The sequence below is a fragment of the Bos taurus genome, chromosome 17 (genome assembly GCF_002263795.3).
Source record: "Bos taurus isolate L1 Dominette 01449 registration number 42190680 breed Hereford chromosome 17, ARS-UCD2.0, whole genome shotgun sequence".
Classification (NCBI taxonomy): Eukaryota; Metazoa; Chordata; class Mammalia; order Artiodactyla; family Bovidae; genus Bos; species Bos taurus.
Window position 1 is genome coordinate 62,291,859 of NC_037344.1, and position 6,669 is coordinate 62,298,527.

The window sequence follows — 6,669 nt, forward strand, 5'->3', positions numbered from 1 at the left end:
TTATCATATGCAAAAGTTTAGGTGATTTACATCATCTTCTGGCCAGGAAGCCTGTTAACATTTTAAGAAACTTATTTTTCTCTAAAGGTGATTATTCTAAAGTCAGGCGCCAGCCTCCAAAAAGCATTGGAGAAAGTTGCATTCCTATAGGGCAAAGGTGAGGTGGGCTCAATCAAGAAAAGAATTAACTCAAGGGTCCAAGATTACAAACATTGAGGCAACTGCTTACATTTCTATACACCCATTATATCAATCAATACACCGCCAAGGACACAGTAGGTAAGGGATATGGAGACTTAGCAGCAAACATTGGCCCAACAAGTGAAAAACCCTTCACCAATACAATTTCTAATCAATCTTTTAACTACTCAAAAGAATCTGTGTTTACACAGTTTAGAACATCTCCTGCCTCTCACAGTTGGGAGGCTCTGAACAATCACATGTTGCCGGAAAAAACCTATTCAGGCAGGCTAGAGGACTTCCAAAGGAGTTTGTAGGTTGAAACACTGTCACACCCAAGAATTATTAACTGGAGCTGTAAGCTAACTCTTTTTTCAGAGAGGTAGTGGGGGACAGCCCCCTGTAAAGTCAGAGGTGTAGGTGACAGCACAAAGCAGAAAGTAGGCAGACTCTGGTTTTGGGGGTAGATTGCTCGAGAATTTCCAGGGAGACTCCTGAGGCTTGATCCCGCCTTTGCGTATGTCAAGCCTCCTTCCTCATGACCTTTGCCACGGGCGGAGCTGGCTCCCCACACCTGGTGTTTGTGTGCTCAGTCGCTTAGTTGTGCCCAATTCTTTGTGACTAATTGGACTGTAGCCACCAGGCTCCTCTGTCCATGGGATTTCTCAGGCAAGACTACTGGAATGGGTTGCCATTCCCTTCTCCAGGGGATCTTCCCACCCCAGGGACTGAACCCACATCTCCAACACTGGCTGGCAGATTCTTTACCACTGAGCCACCTGGGAAGCCCCGGGTCTGACCCTTCAGTTCAGTTCAGTCGCTCAGTCGTGTCTGACTCTTTGTGACCCCATGGTCGCACACCAGGCTTTTCTGTCCATCACCAGCTCCCTGAGCTTGCTCAAATTCATGTCCATTATGTCGGTGATGCCATCCAACCATCTCAGCCAAGGCCTGACACTTGGTTCAGTCTAAATCAATTATTCATATTACCTCATAATTCACTTCCTTGTACTTATCACAATTTTAATTTATATATCCACTTTTTTTTCTTTAGGGTCCTCTCCTCTATTATATTAAATATTCTCAAAAAGGGAAGGAATCTTATCTGCATTATTAGTTCCATCCTCAACACCTAGCCCACAGTAGGTGTTTGATAAATATTTGTTCAAGAAATCAAGGAACGTGGTAGACAGCCTAAGATAACCCTCAGAGATGCCTGTGCCTCTTGGTATTCATGGTCTTGTGTAATCCCCTCACTGTGCTCATGGGCTGACCTAGAGACTCACTTCAAATGATGGGCTCTCATGTCTGAGATTAGATTACAAAAAGGCTGTGGCTTCCCTCCTGGGTACCCCTCTCTTGCTTTCCCATTCTCTTCCCCATTTGCTCTGAGGAAAGCCAGCTCAAATGTGAGCAGCTTTATTAGTTTCCTAGGGCTGCCATAGCAAATTACCATAAACTAGGTGACTTAAAACAATGGAAATTTATGCTCTACAGTCCTGCAGGCCCAAAGTCTGAAATCCAGGTGTCAGAAGGGCCCTGCTCCCTCTGAAGACTCTAGGAAGGGTCATTTCTATCTCTGCCAGCTGCTGGTGGCTCCCAGCAGTCCTTTGGCCTACAGGTGTATCCCTCTAATCTCTGCCTTGATCTTCACATGACCTTCTCCGTGTGCCTCTGTGTTCCTTCCTCTTCCAAAGACACCAGTCATTGGATTTAGGGGTCACCCTAACCTAGTATGACCTCATCTTATCCTAACTAATTGCATCTGCAGAGACCTTTCCACATTCTGAGGTTCCATGTGACCAGGAATAGGGGAGAGAATGCTAGTCAGCCCACTATTGTTGCCCCTAGGGGGGCCCACATGTCAAGGAACTCATGTCTCACCAGCTGTCAGTGAGAACTGGAGGCCTGGCAAGTGGTCACGTAAGTGAGCTTAGCATGGATCCTCACATAGTTGAACCCTGAGATGATTGCATCCTTGGCCAAGAACTTGATTGCAGCCCTCTGTACCAGAGGCACCCAGTTAAGCTATGTCCAAATTCCTGACCCACAGAAACTGAGATAATCCATGTTTTTAAAGTGCTAAAGTTAGGGGCCATTTGTTATGCAGCATAGATAACTAACACAGATGTTGGTGCCTGAAAGAGGGGTGCTATCATAACAGCTCCCTAAAATGCAGGAGTGGTTGGGAACCAGGCAGTGGGCAGAGGTTCTAACGAGTTTGACGAGTGTGTTATAGAAAGCCTAAATTATCTTGAACAAACTTAGCAGATAGAGGTCTGGGCTTTGGTTCTCCAAGTGTGGCTGCCAGACCAGTAGTATGGGGCCCTTAGTAGATGTACAGTAAATATTTCTTCTTGGGGCCATAAGATTGGAAACCAGGAGTGTATATCACTGAAAAAAAAATCCTTTTACCATGTTCATTTCGTTTTCAGAAAAAATTAATAAAAACAATGACAATCAGTTACTTTTTATTCTTCATGAAGTAGCTGAATGAGTGGGACATGACTGGAGGGACTGTGAGGGAATGGAGGCCCAGAGGTAAGGCAATTTATTTTTTTTAATTAAGATTAAAATCCATGTAACATAAAACTGACCATTTAAAAGTGAACAGTTCAGTGGCATTTAGTACTCAATGTTGTGCAAGTATCATCTCTAACTAGTTCAAAGACATTTTCATCCCCAGGGGAAACCCTTACCTGTTACGCATCAACTTTCCTTCTCTCCCTAGCTCCTGCTGCTGCTACTGCTAAGTCGCTTCAGTTGTGTCTGACTCTGCGCAACCCCATAGACGGCAGCCCACCAGGCTCCTCTGTCCCTGGGATTCTCCAGGCAAGAACACTGGAGTGGGTTGCCATTTCCTTCTCCAGTGCATGAAAGGGAGAAGGGAAAGTGAAGTCGCTCAGTCCTAGCAGTGACCAGTCTGCTTTGTCTCTTTGGATTTACCTATTCTGAACATTTCATAAACATAGAATCAGACAATATGTGGCCTTTTATGTCCAGCTTCTTTCCCATAGCATCATGTTTTTGAGGTTCATGTATATAATAGCATGTATCAGTGCTTCATTAGTGTTTTATGGTTAAATAATTTCATTATGTGAATGGGCCACATTTTGTTTGTTCATTCATCTGTTAATAGACATTCAGATTATTTCCACTTTGGGGCTGTTGTGAATAGTACTTCTGTGAACATTCATGGAGAAGTTTTTGTTGGAGTCCCTGTTTGCTGTTATTTTGGGCGTGTGACCGTCGCCTTTTGACTCATTGCATTTGTCTAGGTGTTGCCCATATACAATCACGAGGCATGTAATGCCATCTTGTGTTTTGTTTCAACCATTTCTAAAACTGAAGTATTGCTCAGTGGTAAAGAATCTGCCTGCCAATGCAAGACATGTGGGCTCAATCCCTGGTTCAGGAAGATCTCCTGGAGTAGAAAATGGCAACCCACTCCAGTACTCTCGCCTGGAAAACCCCATGGACAGAGGAGCCTGGCGGGCTGCAGTCTATTAGATTGCAAAGAATCAGACATGACTTAGTGAATGAACAACAACAATAGTTAATTTACAATGTTGTGTTAGTTTCAGGTATACAGAAAAGTGATTCAGTTATATAGATATATTTTTTCAGATTCTTTTCCACTATAGTTTATTGCATGATATTGAATACAATTCTCTATGCTACACGGTAGGTCCTTGTTACCCTTTGGTAACTGTAAGTTTGCTGTGAGTCTTTTCTGTTTTGTAAATCAGCTCATTCGGGTAACACTATCTTTGAAAGACACCAGCCTGATCATTTGGTCTACCTGTCAGATCTCGGAGAGGATAGCGCTGCAGTTGTACTTACAAACACAAGGTGGCACCTGGACTTAGAAAACCCCACATCAGCCCCCTTCTCAGGGCTGCAGGAAGTTCTTTGCGTCCTCTATTCCGCCATTTCCTCTTGGACGCTGGGCAAGGCCAAAGGCAGAAACACCAGCTTTACACCCAATACTCCTGTGACTGACCCACATCTAAAAACCCAGAGAGATTAGGTTGTTCATAACCTGAGAACTTTGTTTTTGCTTCCAGACAGCTACCTAGTGTTCTAATAGGTTTCTGTCACTAAAAGCCAAGGAGATTAATGGGTCTAGGATGTCAGAATCAACATTATAGAAATTTTCTTAATAGCTGGCATTTCTTTTGTTATTTGTCAGTTTAAGAAGCAGATTCTCTTACCATGAGTCTGATTCACAGGGATGTGGGCAAGAAATATTACATTTCTCTGTTTTCTCCAATTCACCCCAACAGGGTTTTCAGCAGCACTGGAGTATTAAAAGGTTGGCAGTTCCAATGTCTTAAGTCCTCTCCTTCAGATAAGAGCACCACTTTTCTTTGGGGATCCACCCGTCATTTTCAGCCTCAAATAGACTAGAAGGGCCTCCAGGGCTCCAAGGGTGGACGGTTAGAACTCAGGTCGAAGTGATCACTGCAGCTTTATCGATCCGGCCACTGGTCGAGGGAAGGGCAGGACGTCACATCAGTTAGCATGAACCTGAGTCTCTGCTGGGGCTAGCAAACACGGACCTTCTCCTAGCCAGTGGACTTGGGCCTTGCCCGGTATGAGATGAGAGCTCTTGAAGTCAGTTGGTTCTTCTAAGAATCCAGACCCACCAGAACCAAAATGGGTATGGTTTAAACATGGAGAGCTGGAGCCAAGAGATGGAAACTTTTTGAACTTCTGGATCAAGCCACGGTCAGAGCCGAGATCTCAGGGTTTTGGAATATGGGGACCATATTTTTTTCACACTGACTTGAACTTGGTTTTCTGATACTTGCAAGTAAAATTTTCTTAAGTAATACACTGTGTATAGAAAATCTTCCCAGAAGTACTCTCACCTATATCATGAGATTTGGATTAAGTTGGTGGTAAGGTCAGGCATTGGAAAGTCATCACCCTAAATTTTTATCACCCTAAATTTTGAGGGTGCTATTTCGCATCATGGTAGGGATTTGCCTTCCCAAATCCATTTTCCTTTTATTCTTTAGAATTAAGAACTTTAGTTTTAGAGAGGCACACTGACTCCCAGCTAAAAAGATGAAGTTCCTTATCCTTTGCAGCTAGACGTGGCCATGTATCTTAACTTTGTCCAATTCAGTTCAGTCGCTCAGTTGTGTCCGACTCTTCGCGGCCCCATGGACTGCAGCACGTCAGGCCTCCCTGTCCCTCACCAACTCCTGGAATTTACCCAATTTCATGTCCATTGTGTCGGTGATGCCATCCAACCATCTCCTCCTCTGTCATCCCTTTCTCCTCCTGCCTTCAATCTTTCCCAGCATCAGGGTCTTTTCAAATGAGTCAGCTCTTTGCATCGGGTAGACAAAGTATTGGAGTTTCAGCTTCAACGTCAGTCCTTCCAGTGAACACTCAGGACTGGTTGGATCTCCTTGCAGTCCAAGGGACTCTCAAGAGTCTTCTCCAACACCACAGTTCAAAAGCATCAATTCTTCTGTGCTCAGCTTTCTTTATAGTCCAACTCTTACATCCGTACATGACCACTGGGAAAACTATAGCCTTGACTAGATAGACCTTTGTTGGCAAAGTACTGTCTCTGCTTTTTAATATGCTGTCTAGGTTGGTGATAACTTTCCTTCCAAGGAGTAAGCATCTTTTAATTTCATGGTTGCAGTCACCATCTGCAGTGATTTTGGAACCCCCCAAAATAAAGTCTGCCACTGTTTCCACTGTTTCCCCATCTATCTGCCATGAAGTGATGGGGCTGGATGCCATGATCTTAGTTTACTCAATGTTGAGAACTTTAAGCCAACTTTTTCACTCTCTTCCTTCACTTTCATCAAGAGGCTCTTTAGTTCCTCTTTACTTTCTGCCGTAAGGGTGGTGTCATCTGCATATGTGAGGTTATTGATATTTCTCCCGGCAATCTTGATTCCAGCTTGTGCTTCATCCAGCCCAGTGTTTCTCATGATGTACTCTGCATATAAATTAAATAAGCAGGGTGACAATATACAACCTTGACGTACTCCTTTTCCTACTTGGAACCAGTCTGTTTTTCATGTCCGGTTCTAACTGTTGCTTCCTGACCGGCATAGATTTCTCAAGAGGCAGGTCTCTTTGTATGTCCAAAGACGTATAAATAGAAGCTTTGTGGGCAGCCTCCTGGAAGTTGCCTTATAAAGTATCCCACCGTTCTTTGTCCTTTAACCGTCTTGCTTCTTGGATATTGTTGTGATGGCTGGAATGTGAGAAGTCATATTAAACCTCAAGGATGAGGGTCATGCTGTAGGGATAATGGAACATTGAAATAGTAGGAATCACTTATTTAAAGACTCTGTGGAATCACTTTAATAGCCCTTCACTGCTCACCTTTGGGCTTCTTTTACCTGAGAGGTACATGAGCACATTCTAGGGAGCCTTCTTCCCTGCCTGCAGTCAGCAGGGGCCCTTCTTGTCCTTCCATGATGTCATTACGTTTTTGCTCTCATTGTATCTGGC